This window comes from Euprymna scolopes, chromosome 10 (genome assembly GCF_053919585.1).
Source record: "Euprymna scolopes isolate OS-2025 chromosome 10, ASM5391958v1, whole genome shotgun sequence".
Classification (NCBI taxonomy): domain Eukaryota; kingdom Metazoa; phylum Mollusca; class Cephalopoda; order Sepiida; family Sepiolidae; genus Euprymna; species Euprymna scolopes.
This window is the reverse complement of record NC_136491.1, coordinates 49,163,984-49,188,815: the sequence shown is the minus strand read 5'-3', so window position 1 is coordinate 49,188,815 and position 24,832 is coordinate 49,163,984.

Sequence of the window (24,832 nt, the reverse complement as noted above, 5' to 3'; positions counted from 1 at the left end):
CGTATTGCTACTTGGACGTACTTGGGATCGTGTCTGAGAAGAGACTGTGGGGGTTTGAAAAGAGAAATATGTGTTCACATTACATTTAAACTTTTGTAAGTTAGTACGGTCAGAGAAGCACAAAACAGGAAGAGAATTCTAAAGTCTAACAATCCGAGGGAAGAAACTATTAGAGTAGAAGGATTTACAGCTTCTAGAGACATAAACGGTTAAGGGGTGTAATTTTACTGTTTGTCTAGTTAGTCGGTAGTGTGTACGTTGAAAGAAGGAGCACAAGTTCTATAAGTTCATCAGAACATTCCATTCCATTAAAGTACTTGTAAAACAGGCATAGGGATGCAACATCACGGCGATGTGACAGATGCTGGTGTTTGGCCGATAATATGGATATTTTGTTGAGTCTCAAGCTTTAAGACTTGGGACGTTATCTCCCCTAGTCATAAGTCCATAGCATAAATTTTATACCAGTTTTCTTAATCCTAGATGCGTGATCTGACAAAATCTGCGAGTAGTTCTTCAAGGGACGAATGTAATAAATGCGCCTAGCAAACTGATAAATCGCCTAGAAGCACATTTCTTCGAGAGGAAAAATAAGCCTTTATTTATAACTGCTAGAGTTTAACAATCGGATTCATTTTAAGACCCACCTGTATCTATAGAATTGTTTTTCTATGGATGTTATTATGTAAAAGCCACAAAACAATTCAATAGTGGCTAGAGGCAACGTCGAACAGACAATATATGTGCTAGCAAGTCAGAAAAAGATAGCATGCTCATTCGATGTTATTGTATTTGAGTGTATCAAATAAAGAATCATTAAACTATCAAAACAAGAGAGTTAGTTTTATTCATTTTATTCAGCTAGAACTAGTTATTTTTTATGAGTTTTATTTCAGCTTCTTGGGCAGTCTGTCCCAGCCATCATCGGTGATAATTATGGGAACTGAGTTTTCGACTCTAGCAAACTCATACATACAAACGGGTGGTCTTGAGCTAAACACGATTATCGCCGTTCAACTCTGGTAACACCATGCCTTGTCACCAGAGGGCGATACAGCTACGTTGACTTCCGTTTTGTATACTTCATCCTCTTTTAGCTGAAACTTTCAAGAACTGGAGATGTGGCGATAACAAACTCCGGCTTGGCATGGCCAGTCCGCTTTCTAACCTCGCCATCGACCTCTCGTCGAAATACAATAACGCAAGTAACGTAATAATTTTTCACTGAACTCTTGCTATCTCTATTCTTAATATTATTCTTGTATTCTGCTGTAAATAAATTTACTTTTGTTTTTTTGTTGTTTTTTTTTTTTTCGTATAAAGATATATCACGTGTCTTCATTATTCTACCTTAGATTCTTCTCCTTCCAAATGACAGAGGATGGGATCGTCAACCACAATAACAGGCAACCTTGTCCTGTACATAATCACTAAGGCTATGACAAGAGAATATCCTTATCATTGTTTTGGCTTTCGAGTATATATGCGACACGGTTAGGCACAATTAATCAACTGAGAACCACATCACTCTATATAAAATCATACAAGATATCAACAGATATACACTCGAGAGTCAAAACAATGAAAAGAATATGCTGTTGTCCTAGGCCTAATAATTACTACTAAACGTTCATTATTACGAAGAGATGAGAAGAAATCAAGATATGAATGTTTAGCATCGACAAAGAAGTACACATCTTTACCAACAGATTTGTATTATCCGCGACGGTATGCATTCGACCAGTTTCGCTCCCATCGAACTTTCAGTACAAGATAATTAGCCGCGATCTTCGATTGTTCTCTAGCCGCTAAGTAGGAGCACATAAAGGTCGTTTTAGAAGAATCTGCATATGTATATTTCTTTATTTATTCGATTGCTGATTTATTAGTTTCCCCTTCGTTGAAAAAAAAAACAGTAAACTAAGGAGGCAAATAAGCAACAGTTACTTATGCGTTATTCTGAGCAGGAGCCAACAGGTTGCTTTTAAAGCTGTTTTATCTTTATAAATATTTGTACGCCTTAGACTTCATGACTGCAGTTTTACGGTAGTAATAAATAGACACGGCTTATTAAACATAGCCACCGATCAAAATAAACGTAAAAAAAAAATACCCAGACAGAAAAAGAAAAAAAAAACAGACAATACAAAAAGAAAGAAAAGAAAAACAGACAATACAAAAAGAAAGAAAAGAAAAACAGACAATACAAATAGAAAGAAAAGAAAAACAGACAATACAAAAAGAAAGAAAGAAAAACAGACAATACAAAAAGAAAGAAAGAAAAACAGACAATACAAAAGAAAGAAAAAAAAACAGACATTCCACGTAATAACATCAAAATGGCTATAATCCTTTATATTTGGGCCAAACGCCATCCAATTTTGTTGGTCTTGCGCGTATTTTTTTTTTTTTTTTTCAGAAGCGAATATTCGCCCGCTTCACAGATCAACATTTTCGCTTTGTTACCGACGCCTTTAGTCTGCATTGCAAACAGAAACTTAAGAGCACTCAGAGAGTGTAAATCTACACTAAATCCTTTTATTCTTTGCTCTTCTGAATTCTCATATTTTATCACGGACATTAAAAGATTATTTTAGAAACCCTTTTTTTATTATTTGGGAATCACCACTTATCAAGGTCCGAAAGCCACTCAAGGATAAGGGTTAATGAATCTAAAGTAGTAGTGTAGTAATCGTTAATGACGTTAATTGGGTAGAATTTGATTATTCATAGGGACGGCTAACAAGAATTTGTTTACATTGGATTTGAAGGCTATCATGTTGTAGTCAACGGGAAAGAAGGCCAGGGGGGAAATACTGAGGGTAGGCGGCCCCGATCACAATTGGGAGAATTTGCTGAAATATCTTGACAAAGAGTTTTACTTTGTCAGATTCTGACGAAATTACCTTAGGTCCATTAATGATGGTAAGGATAGAAGACACGTTCCTTAAGAGTGTTGCTCGTGTCAACTTGCCTCTCCACGAAGACAGGGTTAGAAACAAGGCCTATTTTAATGTGGGTAAAATTTAGCTACCTAAAAAGAGGCAAGTTGGATTGAAATAAAAACAAATTGCCTCAGTATAGAAAGACTTCTTATTCAAGGACCGGGGACAGAAAAAAAACGAAGCACGGTATGAGAACAGATACTACACTTCACTTTTAGCGAGAATGCAAGCATTAGAAATGAAGTTAATATTCGAAAATATAAATTGACCACAAAAAATGGCACCCATGAAAATCGTGAATAAGCTTAATCCTTTCTACAGTTCAACTATGTTTCGTACAAGTAATGTCTTACGAGTGTGGTTCTTATTTCTTATCACCACAGCTCCCCCAAAAAACAGGTTCTCTGCATTGGAACAAAAATTAAAAGTGCTGCGTTTGAACAGTAAATCTCTATACTGATGATTCGGCTAAGATGAAATATATACGTACGTTGAAAATAAATTAAATATTTATTATTAAAATAATTATTTTAGCTCCCTTTCGGCTTGGCTGTTTGAATAATAAACAATTTAAGCTCTAAATACAAGTGGTTTCTGTTGAATAGTGTTGTGACGGCTGGGCACATAAACAGGATTTATTTCTCATCTCGCCTGTAACCGGTGAAAACGTTCAATATATGGAAACGTTCACAAAGTTATGCAGATGAAAACACATTATCTTTTCAACATATACGTACTTGTGTGCCCATGGGTTATCGCTGGGAATGTTATATTGTTGTCTATATAATTTATAGGCGCACTTTTACGAGATGCGTGCAAAAGTATATACACACTTTTGACCGTGCTTTTTAGTAATCAAGCAACAACTTGTTAAATCAACAAAGTTTTGTTTATTTTACAGCTAATATTCTGACAAACAAGAGAGTCCGAGCCATTATAGGATATTGTGGCCGATCGTACGACGGCAGAAGTGTGTCACTGGCTTCTCTCTGTTCTCTCGGTCACTCTTTATCTTTGTTTTGGCTTCTATTTATATTCATTCTGACATTCTTCTTGCAGTTTAAGTCATTTCAATCTGGAGTTAAATATTTTTTCTCATTGTTTCTCTCTTATATATATATATATATATATATATATATATATATATATATATATATATATATATACTAGCTGGTAGCCCGGTGTTTCTCGGTAATAAAATACGTTTAAACAGGATATTTTAATTTATGCAGATTCCTCGTCTATTGATTAATATATATTACGAGAAATAATTTGCCGGGTGGACTAATTCGCAACAAAAAGTTAAAAAAAATAATAATAAAATAAAATAATAATAATGATAATGTCGTTTATCAAATTTCGTCCGTGTTTGTTTACAATATCACGTTTGCTGATATTTGGGCTTGACGATAAAGCCCTGGAAAAGTCACTTCTCATTAATGTTTAGTTATAAAATATGCAAATGAAAAATGATTTGAGGTGCTTTTAAATGGTACCTCTGCTTTTATCGTAATTTTAATTGAAATAACATGTTGAGATACATCCGGGCTTAAACAGTGGATCATTCTATCTGTAGTCAAGGCCAGCAACTCCTTTGGCAGACGACGGAAAACAGTCTGGGAACGAAGAGGAATTCAGCAGTACACAAAGGTCAAAGTGTACAAAGCAGTGGTCCTGACATCTCTTCTATATGGTTGTGAAACGTGGGTCCTCTACAGACGTCACCAAAAACAACTAAACCACTACCATCTTCGATGTCTTCGGAACATTCGTTGGCAAGACAAGATCCCAGACACTGAGGTTCTCGAGAGGTCCAAGCTCCCAAGCGTCATCACTACGATCCACAAAGCGCAAACCCGCTGGGTAGGCCACGTGTATCGGATGACAGACTCGCGCATACCAAAACAACTGCTCTATGGTGAATTCCGGTGCGGAATGAGAAGAGCTGGTGGATAGCGCAAACGGTTCAAAGACACTCTGGTGTCCTATATGAAAGACTTCAACATTGACGTGAACTCATTGGAAAACAGTGCTTCCTACAGGCCAACCTGGCGCCGCTTGGTACACGAGGGCTCTCTGCTCGCAGAGGCAAGACGAACTGAATCTGCAAAAGAGAAGCGCGCTGCGCGAAAAGCCTGAGATGCTGAAGTGGCCGTCTTCAGCCACTGGTGTCTAAGATTGGACTGATCAGCCACCTGCGGACACACAACTAGTTGTCTATGGTCGTAATCGACTCCGATTGACGAACACACAGTCGAATGCTCTATCGTTAAGCTATATCTCCAGGTTATAATAAATTTGTTTTTTAAGCAGAAATGATTTGCTGAGATTTTTTATCTCTCTTGGCCGGTGTAACGTCAAATATTCACCTGTAAAAATTATTCGTTTTTATCTATAAGAGAGAAAAGCTATTTTTAAGATCGGATTTTTTTTTTTTTTGATTTGATGAATTTTGTACAAACCATATTTAAGAACACTGCCAGATATATACATTAGCTTTGTGTGAATTTGCCAAAGGTAGTCAGACGCTTCGGAACCTATGAGGAAGGAATTCACACACACACACACAAATTAAATTTTATATAATAGTGGAGATAGAGATGTATATTAAAAATTTAACGGCTTTAAGAAAAATAAGTGCCGAACCTCTTTCTATAAGTAAACATTTATTTAAAGTTAGCGGTGTGAGTTCCGTTATAGAAACGTTGTTTAAATTTGAATAAAATACGCATCAGGTATGCTTGAAAGATAAATTACAACGCAATTTTACGAAATTAAATAAATATTTTACTTGTTTAAATTTATAATATAAATATATTTGAGAGTAAAACTCCATCCTCCGTATGTTTTTCTTTTTCTTCTTTCTTGCCATGCTGTAAAGTTAGAGAAAGAAAAGTCAGTAGTACAGATCCGCGCATTGTTTCTTAGCTGTTGTATTTTGAAATGTCGAGAAACAAACAAAAATACTGAGGGTGGAGTGTGACACCGAAATATTTTTAAATTATAAATTTAAACAAGTAAAATATTTGTTTCTTTTCGTAAAAATGTGTTGTAATTTTGTTGCATATATGTCTGGCTGGTGTTCATCTAGCTATTAAAATGGGCAGTCATTTCATTTAGCAATGAATACGAGATACTTTGTTCATAATAAAAAAAAGACTTTGTTCATTTTACGATATATTTAATATACACGCTTCAGCACAATGACGGCGGTGGAGGGTTCGTGATAGGAGTGGTCGACAATTGTGTCAATTTGTGTCCCGCATCTGTCGGTCTCTCTGACTGTCTGCTGTTGCTTTGTTTCTCTCCACTTTTTATTGATATCTCTGTTACCTATTTCCTCACCAGCTTGTTATTTCACTTTTGCTGGTTTTCGGTCTGACCCATGACCGATTGACGTCATGGATGCAGGTCGCTACAAATCCCGGGATTCCATTGTTTATTTTCATTTAACTAGATGTAGCTTCAGTCACCCTTTTCCATGGTTTATTTTCTTGCTTGCCTGGACACAGTTCGCTCGCACCCCTCTTTAACCATTTGGCGCTCAAGCGCCCTAGAGGCGTATTTTATTTTATATTTACTTAAATTCAATTCGATATTTCGATTCATTACAAAATCTTCATCAGGAAAATCCAGTTGTTTTTACGTGCCATCGTAACGGTAATACTTCATTCCCTCTAACGCTTCTTCGTTACATTGTCTTGTGTTATTCTCCGCATTCAAGTGTTTTCCTTAATATTTCAACCGTTTTCCTTATCGTTAGGCGTTGTATTTTTGCAGCTATTCCTCTGATTCAAATTTCTGCCATTCTTTTTTCCAGGTTTTTCGGGATTGTTCCTAGTGCTCCTACTATTATCGGTACTATTTTGATTTTCTTCATCATCCAAATCCCTTTTAACTCTCTGGCTAGTTCTGTGTATTTGCTTCGTTTCTCTTTTTTCTTTCATACTCACTCTGTGGTCAGCTGAGACAGCAAAGTCTACGATTTGACAGGATTTTTCTTTCTTGTTAATTATTACGACATCTCGTCTTCTTGCTTGGATGGGTTTGTCCGTCTGTATGTCCATGTCCCATAGGATTTTGTGGTTCTCGTTTTCGAGTGCAGTTGCAGATTTATGCTTGTACCATTTATCGGTACGCTCAAAATGCAGCCGTTTGCACAATTCCCAGTTCACCGCCCTCCCCACTTGGTCATGCCTATTTTTGTATTCCTTTTGGGCCAATTTGCTACATTCACTTACTATATGGTTTATCGTTTCGTCTCTTTGTCCACAGAGTCTGCGTTTTCTGTTTTCTTGTGTTTTATCGATCCTTACTTTGATATGGTTGGTTCTTATCGAGTCATCTTGTGCTGCAGTTATTATGGATTCAGTTTCTCGGTTTATATGTCCTTTTCGCATCCATGTCCAGGTGTTTTGTTGGTTTTCTTCGTATATCTCGCTGCCATAATTTTCCTTTCAGTGATTTGCATTACGTATTTTTCTAGTTCTTTTTTGTGTCCTTCACACAGTCTTCCATACAGATCAGTCCTATCCCGCCGTCTTTCCTTTACACGTAGAGTCTGTCAATATCGTATTTTGGGTGTAGTGCATTAGGCATGGTCATGAGTTTCCTGGTTTTCTGGTCGAGCTGTTTCAGTTCTGCTTTTGTCCATCCTATAAACGGTCCAGAGTATCTTACTAGTGACACTGCCCATGTATTTATACCTTTTTTTTATGTTTCTGTTATATAATTTCGTTTCCAGGAGTTTTCTTGTTCTCCTGGGGTATTCCTTTCTAATTTTCTCTTTCATTTCTGTTGCTTTGATGGTGTCCGCTTCCAGAATTCCCAAGTATTTATAGTCGTCTTGTTCCCCTAGTGTCCTCATTTTTGTTTGGTTGGGTAGTTCTATGCCTTCTGTCGTTTCCAGTTTTCCCTTTCTTATAACTAAGTTGTGCGCACTTTTCCATTCCAAATTCCATTTGGATATATTGGCTGAAGATCCTGGTAGTGTTAATTAGTGTCTCTAGCTCCTTTTCGGTCCTTGCAAAAAGTTTCAGATTGTCCATGTACATCCGGTGGTTCATTTTTTCCTCTGTATTGGGGAACTTGTATCCGCCTTGGCACTTTCTCAGAATACTATTCAAGGGCATCATGGTTGTGATGAACAGTAATGGTGATAATGAGTCTCCTTGGAAGATGCCTCTTTGTATGTTAATTTCTGTTATGTGTTGTCCATCTGCTGTCAATTCCAGTCTCCATGTTTTCATTGCATTTTCTATTACATTGGTGATCCCGCTTGGTATTTTATACATTTTTAGGCATTCTATTATCCATGCTTGTGGGATCATTTCGTACGCGTTTTTTGTAGTCAATCCATGCCATGGCTAAATTTTTCCTCTTCCTTTTTACCTCCTTTAGGATCTTTTGATCAACATATAGCAGATCATGTGTTCCTCTTTTCCCTTTTTGGCATCCTTTCTGTTCCTCGGGGATGAGTCCACGGTTATTCAGTGAGTGGTAGATTTGTTCCTTCAGTTGTGCTGTCAGTATCTTCCACATGGTGGGTAGGCACGTGATTGACCTATAATTGCTGGGGATGGTTCCTTTTTCCGTGTCCTTCTGTAGCAGTGTGGTTTTACCTTTTGTCATCCAGTCTGGCACGTTTGCTTCCTGTATACATCTTCTCAGGTTTTGAGCTAGCCTTTCGTGTAAGGTTGTGAATTTTTTGAACCAGTATGCATGTATCCCGTCGTGCTCTGGTGCTCTCCAGTTTGCCATTTTTCCTATGGTTTTTCTTTAGGGTGTCCTTGCTGATTTCATTCACTGTTCCTTCTTCGATTTGTTGTAACACTTCTTTTACGTCTTTCAGCCATTCGACATTTCTGTTGTGTTCTCGTCGCTCTTCCCATATGTTACTCCAGTAGAGTTTTGTTTCTGTCTAATTTGGTTATTCTGTTTTTGTTTTTCCTCCGTTCATATTTTGGTAGAATTGGCTTTCATTAGTTTCAAATGTTCTGTTTTGTTTGCATTGTTCAGATTTATATCTATATCGTCTCAATCTCGCTTCTTTTGCTTTTATTTTTTGGTCCAGTTCTTCATGTTTCTTGTTTAGCCTCTCCCTGCCAGTTACATTTCTAATATTCCTTTTTTCCACATTGCTTTCTTCCTGTTGATCATTTTGATTTCTTTTTTTTGTTTCTGTATTTGGGTTTCTAGTCTTATTTCCCATCCAGGTTTTGTCGGTCCGCTTGTCTTCGATTACTTTTCTGATTTGAGATTCATACTTATCATTTTGGCGCCTGCGTAAATGAGATTGTTTAAGTCTGTGATTGTATTTGTTGGGATGTGTGGGAGGAGCTTGTTAACCTTCTCAGTTTCTGTTTTTAATTTCTTCTGCTCTTGGTTCTTTAACGATGGGAGTTTTGTTTTTTCCTCGTTCATAAACTGTGTTACTTTATTTATTTCATTTGCTTCATTCTCTGTTAGTTCTGTTTCATTGTTCTCGGTTTCAACGTTTGTCGTCTTCGGTCTTCGTAGGTCCTGGGCCTTTGGTGTTTTTACTTGTGAGGCTTCAACTTGTGGGGGTTTTCTACGAGCAGTTCCATTGGGGGTGTTTCTTGTTCAGTTTCCTCATTTATTTTTCGCTGAATTTCTGCTAGTTCTAGTTTAGAGAGCCAGCCTTTCTTGAGTATCAGTCTTGCTTGGTCCGCAATTCTTTGTTCTGTCGCTTGGTGGTCACTGGAGAGGTCCCATAGTTCTTTCATTCGTTTCCGATAACCTCCATATCTATATTCAGGATGAATTATTATTATTATTATAATTATTATAATTATTATTATTATTATTATTATTATTATTATTATTATTATTATTATTATTATTATTATTTTTATTGGCTCACAAGGAGCTTTCACACAGGTCATCAAGATGTCTTCTTGAAAGCACCCTATGCTGTTCCTTCGAATCTGAGTGAGAACAAGTCCCCCCAGATTTCCAGTATTCTCCACCTCTTTCGATAACATTTGCAAATGAATATGTGCTATCGCAACAGCCGCTTACCATTGATTTCTCGCTAGCAGCGGCCATTGGTTTCCACTGACATTTGAGTGTTAATAAGCTTCCCCAAGGTTCCAGTTCTCTTCGCCATTACAGTGGAGATCTGGTCAGCGCTCTCTTCTCGGTCTTTCTATCCTCCTTGATCCTTCTTGACTATTTGGTATCAATCTTTTTGGGGGGAAGGGAGCAGGTGATGGGGCAATGAGGGAATAGAAAACTTATAGATATACAGCTTTAATGTTCTTGGTTCCATGTCACACTTCTTTATGTTTTGCCTCTCTAGTAGTTTGGATGGCCCACGCACGTGGCTCATGTATATTCGTCTCGGCATTCGAAGGTTTTCATTAGTATTTCAGCTGTTTTCATTATTGCTATTTCTTGTATCTTTCCAGTCATTCCTCTGATTCCAATTTCTCCCATTTTTTTCCAAGTTTTTCGGAATTGTTCCTTGTGCTCCTACTATTATAGGTATTATCTTGATTTTCTTCATCATCCATGTCCCTTTCAGCTCTCTGGCTAGCTCTGTGTATTTGCTCCGTTTTTCCTTTTCCTTGATATTCACCCTGTGGTCGGCTGGGACAGAAAAAATCTACGATTTAACAGGAATTTTATTTCTTGTTAATTATGACGACATCTGGTCTTCTTGCTTGGATGGATTTTTCAGTTTGTATGTCCATGCCCCATATATATTATGATTCTTGTTTTAAAGTACTGTTGCTGGCTTATGCTTGCACCTTTTGTCTGTGCGTTCGAGATGCAGTTGTTTGCATAATTCCCAGTGTACTACCCTCCACACTTGGTTGTGTCAGTTTGCTGCATTCGCTTACTATATGGTTTATCGTTTCGTCTCTTTGTCCACAGAGTCTGTATTTGCTGTTTTATTTTGTGTGTTTTGTCGATCTTTGCTTTAATGTGGTTGGTTTTTATCGAGTTAACTTGTGCTACAGTTATTAGGGATTCAGTTTTTCGAGTTACGTGTCCTTTTCGCATCCATGTCCAAATATTTCCGTTGTTCTCATCTTTTGTCATTCTCATGAATCTTCCGAGTAGTTGTTTCTCTTCCCGTTTTTGTTTTCTCGTCTTATTCTTTGTCTCTCTGTTTTCCGTTTTGTTGATTTTTTCAGCGTCCCTCGCTGGCATAATTATCCTTTCAGTGTCCTGCATTATGTATTTTTCTAGTTTGTGCGTGCGTGTGTATGTGTGTGTGTGTATGTGTGTGTGTGTGTGTGTCATTCACACTGTCTTCTATACAAGCCAGTCCTTTCCCGCCGTATTTCCTTTCCACGTAGAGTAGGTCAACATCGTCATTTGGGTGTAGATTATTATTATTATTATTATTATTATTATTATTATTATTATTATTATTGTTGTTGTTGTTGTTGTTGTTGTTGTTGTTGTTGTTGTTGTTGTTGTTGTTGTTGTTGTTGTTGTTGTTGTTGTTGTTGTTGTTGTTGTTGTTGTTGTTGTTGTTGTTGTTGTTGTTGTTGTTGTTGTTGTTGTTGTTGTTGTTGTTGTTGTTGTTGTTGTTGTTGTTGTTGTTGTTGTTGTTGTTGTTGTTGTTGTTGTTGTTGTTGTTGTTGTTGTTCAATTCACTATCAGTGATTTCTCACTAACCGGTAACTTTCCTTGGATTGTGTTAAGAACCTGTCTCCACAGATTTCAAACCCTCTCCACACGTATTCGATAGTTAAGGCAAATCATTTTGCATCATCGCAACAGCCGATTACAATTAATTTCTCACACGCAAAGAACGTTGGCCTTCTCTGGAATGTGCCTGGTACTAAGTCCTCCCCATGATTCCAGCACTCTTCGCCCCTTTCCAACAGAGCTCTGCTCAATGTCCCTGTTTTTTTTTTCATCCTCGTTCCTATTCCTATGACAGTTTTGCGTAGTAATAATAACGACTGTTGTCGTCATATGCATGCACGAATATATCCTTTGAGGTGGTACTTTAATGGTTTCATATCTACTTTTACTTTTCTTGCACTCAGATGTTGTTCTTTCTCTATGTTTGGTTCTTTTTCAATTTAAAATTGAGTGTATTAGATTCGTGCTTGTTGTTAGTTCCCGCATTCAAAGATTTTCCTTTAAAAATTCACAAGTTTCTATCATTGCCATTCGTTAAATAGTATTTCCTTTTTTATTATTCCAATTTCTCTTCGTTGAGATTATTTGATAATGTACCTAGCGCTCCTACATATTTTTTTTTTTCTATTTTCTGCTTTTTTTATATTTCTTTCTATTTTCTGGCAGGTTCTGTGTATTTTCTTTTTTTTTATCTCCATTCCATAACTGCTGAGACGGCGAAATCAATAATTTCCTTCTTGTTAGTTTTCGTGCTTCGATTAGATTATCTGTTTGTATCTCAATGTGTCAGAAGATATGTTTTTATTTTTTTCCAATATCGTTTTCAGTTTGTTTTACCATTTGTCTGCATGTGAAAACGTTTGCATATTTCCCATTGACCTTCCTTTTCCTGTGCAGTCATGTCTGTTTTTGCATTCTTTGCGCTATTGCTAAATACATGTATCATGTAATAGACCGTTTCATCTATTTGTACACAGTCTACAATTACTGTATTGTTGGGCTTTGTTTATCTTAGCTTTCACACTAGTTTTTTTTTCTTGGTTCCATTGTTCTATGTAGCTGTCATAGCTAGTCTATTTCTCTGTTCAGGTGGCCTTTTCATAGCCATATCCACATATTTTTATTCGTCTGCTAACTCTTATGAATCCTCTGTACAATTGCTTTTCTCTAAAATGCTCTATCCTCGTTATTTAAGGTCCAGTTTCAATACATTCTGTACTGGTAATTTTTTAGGTGTTCCTTACTGCAATTATCATCCTTTTATAATTCGCGATTACGTATTTTCCTATTTTCTTTCCCGTTTTAGTCTTTTTACATGAAACTAGATAATATCATCCTTTGGCTTTAGTGCATTTTGGATAGTCAATAGTGTCCTAGTTTTCTGATATAATTGCTAGAGTTCTTATTTTGTCCGGCCTTATAATGCGCCAGGCTGTATTTGGAAATAAACAACTAAGTTGTGTATTTATTTTATTCAGGTGTTTACTGAATAACTTTGTTTCGAATCTTTGCATATGCCTTTTTAATTTTTTTTTCTCTAGTAATTAGCGATCGTTTTATGGTTTAAATTATTTCTGGCTTAGAATCAGTTTTAAAAATTGCTTTGTTTATGGAGTATTTTTTCTAAATAAATTCTGAGATGGCTTTGCTGGAGCGGACTTAATGAAAATATTTAGGTAATTACTTTCGTTAGGATTGTGAATTCCTTGTTTGGTTTTTAATTTTGTTCCTGCATATTGGTTTCTGTGTATATTCCAATTGATGTATTTTAATAACATCTTGTGCATGCTTATATATATATATATATATATATATATATATATATATAGAGAGAGAGAGAGAGAGAGAAGAGAGGAGAGAGAAGAGAGAGAGATGAAGAGATAGAGATGGAGGGAAGGAAGAGAGAGATAAAGGGGGAGAGGGACAGGGAGGAGAGACATACACGAACATTGCATTACGTTAAGTACGAAACACTATTTCCTACAGCAGAGTGCAAGATAAATTTATCCATTAGATTTTATTAAGATAGAATTCACCAGTACGTTTTACTGTATAATTTTTTTAAAGCCATCGCAGCATCAAGAGAATTGCTGCCAGGAAACGATGTACTATTACGGAAGCCACATATTGGTATAACATTACGCCAAAGGACGGGACGTCTCCTTCAACCGCACCTGCGAATGCTATTTACACATACCGAGTCGGAGTGAAGGGAATCAACACTACGCAGCCAGCCAACAAGGGAACATGTAACAGATATGAAGTGGGAGATCCAGTGTGGGTGCGGCCCCCAGGAAATCGGTGCACCGACAAGTTTAAGCGAGGACAAATATCTGGAGTGATTAGCCAGCAGTCTGTTTTGGTTGATGGAACCCCACGACATGTGCGAGATCTTCGCCCAGCTACCGAGGTGCGTCACACAACTACAGAAGAAAGCAGTGAAGCGTCGATACACGGATTCAGTGAGCCCCCTCCAGAGACTGATAGTGATACTTCGTCTGATGAGGCGGAACCAGATCCAGAGCCCGAATCTTAAACAGTGAATGTACCTCTTAGCAGAAGCACACGCACTAAAAGGCCACCCACACAATGCTCCCTATGTGATCATCAGATCAGGGGGGATTGTAATGTGCATCCAAGAGACAAGCGCCCGCGTGTTTGTGTGTTGTGTGGGTGCGTAAGAGAGACGGACGAAAAGGAAAGACTTACCTCGGGGCCGGCTCGACCGAAAATAGAGAAAGAAAGATCAAGATGGCGGCCGCCGTCTTTTGTAAAGGATGATATCTCGCAAAGTCACCTGAATTCTCGCAATATGCAAATTTATCCGGCCTGCAACGGCCATAAAAGCGGGTGATTGAAAGACGTTGGGAGGGCGATGATTGACTTGGTCGGGAATCGTGTTTCTGTTGCTTCTCGTGCCGTGTGGGTGTGAGCATATCTTACCGTTGTTGGGACCGTTCTGAGTAACGGATTGTTGGGTCCGTTCTGAGTAACCGTTCGCGTTCGTCTAGGTACCTTGCTAGTTGGATTCCGTGCAGAACCGATGTTTACTGGTTACTGAATTGCATTACAACATTATACATCTACAGAGGGCGCAGTACTTTTAAAGGATTTTCCTTATACATCTACAGAGGGCGCAGTACTTTTAAAGGACTTTCCTTACACATTTTCTACACGCGCCCGACGACGAAGATTCTCCCACTCGACGATGCAACGTAGATTAGGGATTCAATTATATTTTTTTAGTTTATTTTAATTGTTCTAATTAGCTGTCATTTGCAATTTCCTCACAAATTAACAAGTCTTATACTAACTTTGGAGGATTCTTGCCATTCTCTTTCTCTCTTTTTTCCTTATCTTTTCGTTAACATCCAAACGTAAAAAAAAACAACACGCACATATAGCATATATACGCAATAGGAAATACGCAATAGGAAATAGCAACACAAATATTAATATTATATATATACATATATATATATATATATATATATATATATATATGTAAGTGAACGTGCCTTTGTGTATGGGTGCGTCTGTGTGTGTCTGTGTGCGTGTCTGTGTGCGTGTCTGTGTACATTTCCCTACGCAATAACCCTGTCAATTTTTAGTCTACAGACTCGAAATTTGATATACATGGTACTGAGATTTGAGAAAAACGATGTGATCTGTTATGGGCCAGAAATTTGGTGATTAATGAGTCCAAGTTCAACGATTTGACCTTTAGAACTCTACCAATCTCCTCCGACAATTTTGGGTCTACACATTGAAATTTTAGATATAGGTTACTTGGACATGGATCTAACTTAATAACTTGATTTAAGCCCAAAACAATAAATTTTTAGGGGGCATAATAGGGGTCAAATTTAAAAAAAAATTGACTTCTGAGGTCTCTTCCAAATTACTCAGACAATTTCTGGTCTAGATATTAGAAATTTTACATAAAGGGTATTCAGAGATAGGGCAAGCTTTTTCATCAAATTGGGTCGAAAATTTTTCGTTACCAATATATAAATGTTTGTATGTATGTCTGTTTGCATGTCTACCTTAAACTTTCAATAGAGTCAACGGATTTTACCAAGATCATTATCGTTTTAAAGTTCGACCCTTCATACGACAAATATCGAAAAATTGGCTAAAAACATTAATATTTTTCCCTTCAACTAGGCACTTTTCTACAGGGGGTCACTTTTTTCGCCGATATTTTGTAAAGTTATCATCGCCTTTAGATTGTCTAGCTTTAATTTTTAAAAAATGTCGCTTCCGGTTTGGCAGTGGTCGTAACAGCATAAACGTAAGGTTTTACCCCGTTCTTTTCCTCCTTTACGGTACGGGTTCGAGCCTGCATTCCTACTACCACTTTTTTTTTGCTCAACATACACAGTCAAACACCCGGGCAACGCCGAGCTGAAATACTAGTTTAACATATAGCTGTAAGGAAAGGGAAAGATGAAACAGATAGAGAAAAGGCTGTGGCGGATAGAGAGACAAAGTTTTTATTTTATCTTTTAATTTCCAATTTAACTGAATTTGCAAACACATTTTTTTGCAAATTCAAACGACCTAACCTGAACTCGGTGGCTGACCAAACGGTTCGTATTTTTTGTGGTTAGAAATAAAATAGAATCGCAATCACACACGCAAAAAAATTATTGTCTTTTTCTCGTTTATTTCCCCTCTCTGTCCTGCTCCAATCAAGTCTACCGACCTGCTCCACAAACCCCAAAACCTCAACAATCATGACAAATCTCAAAAAAAGAAACACGAATAAACCTAGAACCCCATCCTCCAACGTAGACCCCCCTACTACCAGGTCTCCTTCTCCAACATCAGGGGTCTACGTTACAACCTTCCAGAGGTTGAAACACAATTATAGGAGACGAAACCGGACATATTCTTTTTAAGTGAAACTGGCATAGGGCCAACCACTTCTCTAGACGAATTCATAATTAAAGGATACTCTAACTTAACATCTAAATTTGACCCCCAAGATCGCCATGGGCATGAAATATGTGCCTACATCAAACATGGCTTTCCATGTGGGAGGGATATCTCCAGAGAAGACCCTAATTTACCTCATATGTGTTTCTAGGTTGCACTAGCTTGCAACACTGCATTTATATTTTCCCTCTATCGCCCCACAACAGTGGGGTTACTATCTTTAAGAGCATATCTGAGAAAATTGACCACATCCTGTCTGCTCATCCTTCGGCTAACATTCACATTTGCGATGACTTCAATGTCCATAATGTGGAATGGCTGACCCACTCAAATAAAACCGATGACGAGTGGAGGTTTTGTCATGATTTTGCCACTGCCTATGACCTCACTCAGATTGTTTACGAACCCACCCACGTGCCCGATACACCCGGTCAATATGCAAGCCTTCCAGACCTTTTCCTCACAACTTCCCCTGAGCTGTGTTCATGTTCCGTTCTATCTTCTCTGGGATCCTCTGACCACTCTGTTGTAGCAGTTAAGATAAAAATGAACTGTAATAAGTCTTCAGACGTACCACTCCACCGTACTGTATATCAATACTCTATGGCTGACTGGGATAGCTTCCATACATTCATATCTGACCTACCTCTGCATTCCATGTTTAAAAAGGATGTCCTCTATAGTATTAGACCTGACCGAATAGCTAATTGTAGGCATGGACCGATTCATACCATCCAAAAAATTCCAACAAAAACCTAACGGCCAGCCATGGTTCTCCCCTGAAAGTGCTGCTGCCATCGCGCACAGAAATCACTTTTTCCATAGTTACCAACGTAATAGATGTACTGAGACTAAAGCTGTGAAAGAGAAATGAAAAATGCAAGAGAGCTATATGCTCAGTCTGTTAAATCCAAAGTAGCTGAGCAGCGGCTTGGTCCCCATAAGTTTTGGCAAATACCAAACAGGTTCTTGAACAGAAGCGTCCGTTCTCTCCCAACTATCATCAATGGACCTGAGGTCATCTCGTCAGCATCAGACAAGGCCAGACTATTTGCCAAGAACTTTGCAGCTAATTCTACCCTATGCGACAATGGCCATCAACTCCCTGTATTTCCTCCTATAACAGACAACACGCTATGCAACATACAAATATATGTGCGTGAGGTCGCCAAGCTAATCAAGAACCTTGATTCCAGTAAAGCAACTGGCCCTGACGGCATTCCAGTTATAGTGCTGAAAAAACTCCAACCAGAACTTGCCTCCATACTTACAAAACTGTTTAAGCGTTGCCTTAAGGAGAAGTGCTTTTCAACACCCTGGAAAACCTTATCAGTATGCCCTGTATTTAAGAATTCAGGTGAAAAGTCATCTCCCCCTCAGTACAGACCAATAAGTCTCCTGTGTGTCATGAGTAAGTTGTTGGAATCCATATTAAATAAAGAAGTAGTCAACCACCTCAACAGAAACAACCTTCTTAGTGACATGCAATATGGTTTCCGCTCTGCAAGATCTACAGCAGATGTGCTAACGGTTATATCACATAGGATTAGTGAATCTCTTGACAAAGGTTTTTCAATTGCTCTTGACATATCGAAGGGCTTCGATAAGGTATAGCATAAGGGCCTATTTCACAAGATTTCCAGCTACGGTATTACTGGAAATGTTTTCTCAATTATTAAATCATTTTCTCTGATTGGCTCATAAGAGTAGTGGTTGATGGGCAGAAATCAGAATATTACAGTATTAATCAGAGTATCACAGTATTAATGCTGGAGTCTCTTAGGGGTCCCTCCTGGGCCCAACTCTTCACCTGATCTACATCAATGATCTCCCAAAACACATACTTAAATCATTCGTTGACATCTATGCTGATGACACGACCATCTATGGCAACACATCAAAGGCCGTAAATGACAAAGTTCTCTCTAATTCTCTCTCTTCTGATCTTGAGCGCGTGGTACAATGGGGGAAGAGGTGGCTGGTCATTTTTAATGCATCCAAAACAAAGCTTCTATCTTTAGATCATCAACGCTCTGATCCCCATCTGGCATCAATTGAAATGGATGGCTCTCGTCTTGGAGAGGCTCCATGTTTTGACAAGCTTCTGGGTTTGACCTTTACTCCTGATCTGAAATGGAACACGTACATCAAATCTGTTGCCAGGGACGCTGGGAAAATGGTGGGATCCTTCTACCGCTCCAGAAGATATCTCACTACTGATGCAATTCTCTATCTGTATAAAAGCCAAGTACGTCCAAGGATGGAATATTGCTGCCACATCTGGGCAGGAGCTGCTAAAAACAGCCTATCCTGCCTTGACAGAGTACAAAATAGACTTCGTGGTTTGGTAAGGGATGCTCTTTTCTCTTCCCTACAGCCTCTCTCCCACAGAGGAGACGTTGCGAGCCTGTCTTTGTTTATCGTTATTTCCATGACAAGTGCTCGTTTGAACTCCAATCTCTGGTCCCCCCCCCTCGCCAATCTTTCACGAGAAACCCCCGTCTGGCTGAAACTACTGTCAATAATATTCCCCACTCTTTATCTGTGCCTAAATCCAAACGTAGATTCCATAAGCAGAGCTTCTTTCTCAGAAGTGCACGATTATGGAACTCCCTTCCGTTCACCTGTTTGCCACCTGACTACAACTTGGATGTCTTCAAATCCAACATAAACAAATTCATGACAAACCGTCCCCTTAAGTAAGACACTCTATCAAATCTAAAATACTAATGATTACTACAATACTATCTCATCGAGTACTGTACACGCAATAACCCTTATCCTTGAGTGGCCTCTGGGCCTTGATAAGTGGTGACCCCCATGTACAAAAAAAAAAACACTAGAACTAGCATTAAAAGAAATAAATCAGTAGGAAACATTTCCTTTGTGAAATATTGAATGTTTACGATTTTTTTTCATTTCTTTCCTTTTGTTTGCTCTTGCTTTTTTTCAACCGCTTCTCTTATCCTCAAGCAATGCAACATTAATGGTCAGACGACCGGCCCGTAATTGGCTTCTAAGTCACTTCTTTATCTTAACACGCATCTCATGAAATGTTCCGCCATTTTGCCTTTAACTTCCGCTTCTCTTTTTTTTTTTTTTTTTTTTTTTTTTGCGCATTTGTCGTCGTCCATTTCATTCAAACTTCATCAAAAACGATTGTCTGCGTTTCAAAATGAACATCAATTATTCCAGACATCTTCCCGTTTTCATTGGTCACTTAAACAGGACACGTGATATATATATACTTATCGGTCTATATTTTTAGACCTGTTTTTTAATAGTGTCTTTTCGCGTATCGATCGATAGATGGGTAATCCATCGATTTGCTTCGAATTTTAGAAGGCACGCGAGCACTTACGTAGCCACAAAACACAAAATTGAATTTAAAAGAGGCGCTAAAGAGAGACCGATTTTTCGTATAACACGCATTCGTCAAAATGTATCTGTCATGAAGGCAAATCGAATACCGTACATTTTTCTGTTACTGGCATCGGCGTGCATGCACACACACACACACACACACACACACACACACACACACACACGTACACATACACTGTGTGTAGAGAGAGTTTAGATAATTAAATTATTTGATTCAGTTCAAAGAATTAAGGATAACAAAAACTAGGAATACGACCGTTTCTAAGACGATTACACAAACACACATACACACACACACAGATAGACAGATAGACAGATAGATAGATAGATAGATAGATAGATAGATAGATAGATAGATAGATAGATAGATGTTATTTGTTTTTGTTTTTGCGATACGTTTTGAATTAATTCAATTATTTACGAAATTGCATCTTTACATAAATGCGAGTTGGGAATAATTTTCCCTTTAACCAATTTGGTACCCCCGTATGGGGAGCGGCATATAAATTGTTTTTTTTTTTAAATATAATTATAACCTGACACGCGTTTCGTCGTCTACGACACATCTTGCTAGATTCAGCTACTCTGGTGAATCGTAGACGGCGAAACACTTGTCAGTGGATAATTATATTTAAAAACAATGTATATATATATATATATATATATATATATATATATATATATATATATATATACCTATATAAGCACACACACACACACACACACACACACACACACACACACACACGATAGCGCAAGTTTTATTTCCAGTGTTACGTTCACATCCGAGTCTTTTAATTGTTATGTATTTCCATTTCTCGTAATAAAATTTTTTTACCAAGAATTCTTCTTATAAGAAGTTTCAGTTTTGGTTTCGATTATAGCTGATAACACTCACGTCATTTATTTTTTTTTATAAATAATTTTATTAAAATATTTTCATAATTTTGGTTTCGGTTTTAATTATACCTAATGACACTCCAATTATCTATTTATAAAAAATATGTTTATTAAAAATTCTTCATAAATCTTGGTTTCAGTTTCGATTTTAGCTGAAGGAGCTAAAGTTTTTTGTACATATATAAATAAATAAATATATATATATATATATATATATATATATATATATATATATATATATATATATATATATATATATATATATATATTATTCCAGTTTAATATTTTCTAGAAACAGTGCTCAGTACCGAAGTAGGGAAAGATATGTATTTTTTTTTATTTTTGATTTGTTTTACATGCTTATATAAAACAAATCAAAAGTATAATATATATAATATATATATATATATATGTTTTCATGCATCTACATGAAATTTTTATATCGATTTTTATTATCCATGTGCGTATTGATATTTATTATATAGTTATGTATTGATTTACATTATTTATCACTGTATGTATCGATTTTCATTATTTATTTGTATCGATCTCCATTATTTATTTAACAATGCTCAAAACGTTAGTAGAGAACTGGGTAGGAAGTTAGGAAAAATATATGCGTAATTGCCATATGCATGTTCACAACTTACTATATATATATATATATATATATATATATATATATATATATATATATATATATATATATATATATATATATATATATATATATGATTCCGTCTTAATATTTTCCAGAGGTGTAACAGCCAATGGAGTTTTAACACGGTTAATGCAAGAGTGGCCAATACCGAAGTAAGATAAATGTAAAAGAAAAAGAATTTTGGTAGGGAAGTAGGCTCGAACCCGAAGACTTATCAGGACGCGACGAGGACAGGGAGTTGATAATGGCTGACATTAAACGTTTGAAAAAGCAGGTGGTTAAATGAACACCAGCATGTGGTCTTCTAGGTCAAATATCACCCCATAGAGAAATGAAATCACAGCGCGAATTTTATTACATAAAAGTCGTGTAAATAAAAGATGGACCCGAACTCGTTTCGTAAATTGGAGATATTATAAGCGAGTATATAAAACATTGTAAGCATGAGTGACCCCACCGACCGCCCTCCAAAAGCCTTTGTCGAACATACAAGAAATGCACACACACACACACACACATACACACAAACACACACATGCACACATTTTCGCTTTTATATATAAGCTTCTATATGTCGCTACACATTTATGAGTATGTTTCGGTATATTTTGGTTAGCCAGTTACAAGCAACTAGAGACCTATTCAAGCGATATAGCTTAGAGAAAAGTATTTAATGAAAATAATTTTACAGGAGTTTCCAGAACGGAATACTTAGCTGGTCACACACACACACACACACACACACACACACACACACACTACACTATATATATGTGTGTGTGTGTGTGTGTGTGTGTGTGTGTGTGTGTGTGTCGGCAAAATACAGACTAAAAAGCATAATGAATTTAAAAAAATAAAAAATGAAAATAAAGGTTAGCTAATCAGGTTTCGTTCCTCACTTATCAAAGCTAAATCGATGAAAATACGATTTAAAACAAACAAAAAAGTCATGAATATGGCGGGGGTAGGAAAAAAAACAGAAATAAACAGGGGAAAAATTACATAGAGACTAAATTAAGCCCAAAAAGATTTTCTAAGAGTCTTTAAAATTTTCAAATGATAGGGAGAGTGCGACTTACTAAGGACATGTCAGCACTGAAATTCGTGGCACACGCATGGTTATTTATAAGGTGGTCGCAAATCGCAGAACAATACGTATTACTCAGAACATCCGAGGGTGAAAAATTTTCATGTCGAATCTTTGAAGGTACAGGCTGTTTCAAACGAAAATCTAATATTTGTGATGTTCGGCCAACATAGTGCGCACTGCAACTACATTTAAATAAATAAATAATAGAATTATTATGGTGGGGGGAAGAACATCTTTGCGAATAGACGGAAACATATACCTAGTTGAAAAAACAACACGCGGGTTCGATGCAAAATAACACCGTTGCACAGACAAAGAAATTTGCTTAGCACATCGGTCACTGATGTTACCTAGCCAAGGTAAACGTAGGTACACAGGACATCTATTAGCTATAATTTCTTTGGGTTTATTAAAATTGGAAACTTTCTTATTGATAGTAGTTTCAACAATATCCGAGGGGTAACCATTATTACAAAGGGTGTTAGTGATAAATTTGAGTTCGTCATCCAAATTAACTTCAGAACAAATCATCAAGGCCCTATGTGCTAAAGTTTTGATTAAATTATATTTTTGGTTTATAAGGCAAAAAGAGTCCCAACGCGTATAGAGACCCGTAAAAGTTGGTTTACGATAAACAGAAGTAAGAAAACACGAGGATGTCTTGGACACAAGAACATCCAAAAACGGAAGAGTATAATTCGTTTCCTTGTCTACCGTACACTTAAGGGCTGGATGGACGTTATTGAGGGACACAAAAAAAGCATCCGCATTCGTCTCGTTGTAAAATAAGCAAAATGTGTCATCAAAGTAACGAAAATAAATATCTGGTTTGCATAAACCAGACAATAGATCCTGTTCATGAAAACTCACAAAGACATTAACCAACGCTGATCCCAAATGGGGAACCCATGGTCATACCATCTGTCTGTCTGTACATAATATCGTTAAAACTGAATTCTACCGACATGGTGGCGAATTTCATCAATTCTACAAAAATATTTTCTGGTATTGGTGGGGGGGTCGGAAGTTTACTCCGATATAAAGCGTCAGCACAAATATTAATAGTCTCTAACAATCGGATGCAAGTAAAAAGACTGGAAATATCGAAAGAACACATAAATTTGTCTGAATGAGTATAATTTTGTATGAAGTTAGCAAAGCTAAAAGAATTTTTAATACAATATGAATTATAAAGTTCCAAAAGGAGTATAGACAGGTATATACTCCTATGTATTCGTTTTTCTTTTGTGTGCATTGATATTCATATTAAGAACCCTCCTTTCTATTTATTTTAAAATAAAATACAATTTTCTTATATATGGATCGTGCAATTGCATTCATCTGCAAAAGATCTAGCTAATTTGCATATTCTTTTAAACATTCATTTTAATTAATTCCCTTTTAATTTTTTCTCATGGGATGATCATCTTTAGTTAACTATTACGTATAATTATATTTATGCGGATATTCTACATGATTTATACTTGCATAATATTTTCGTAAAAAGGTTACAGTAAACAAAAAATTGTTTCCATATATATTTATGTATACGTATATATTTTTGTTTAATCTCTCTATCTATCTATCTATATATATATATATATATATATATTTATAAAAGTGAACGTGTCTGTGTATCTGTGTATCTGTGTGTCTGTGTGTCTGTGTATATTTCCCTACGCAATAACTCTGTCAATTTTTAGTCTACAGACTCGAATTTGATAGACAGGGTCTGAGATTTGGGAAAATCGATGTAATCGGTTTTTGGCCATAAATTTGGCGATTAAAGAGTCCAAGTTGTAGCGATTTGACCTTTGAGAACCCTACCAAACTCCTCCGACAATTTTAGGTCTACGCACTTGAAATTTTAGATATAGGTTCCTTAGACATGGATCTAACTTAATAACTTGATTTGAGCCCAAAACAATAAATTTTGAGGGTTCATGATAGGAGTCAAATAAAAAAATTGACCTCTGCGGTCTCTTCCAAATTACTCAGACAATTTCTGGTCTAAATATTTGAAATTTTACATAAATAGTATTCAGAGATAGGGCAAGCTTTTTCATCAGTTTGGGTCGAAAATTGTTAGTTACCAATACTCTTACCTCATATATATTCTTACCTCATCCAAACTCAATCAAGACGCAACAAAAGGAGTCACAAAATGCAACAAACAACGATGTGGAGTCTGCAACATAATATTAGAGGGAAACACATACACATTTATGAACCCCATACAAACATTCAAAATTTAAAAAAAACCTAGATTGCACCTCAAAAAACGTG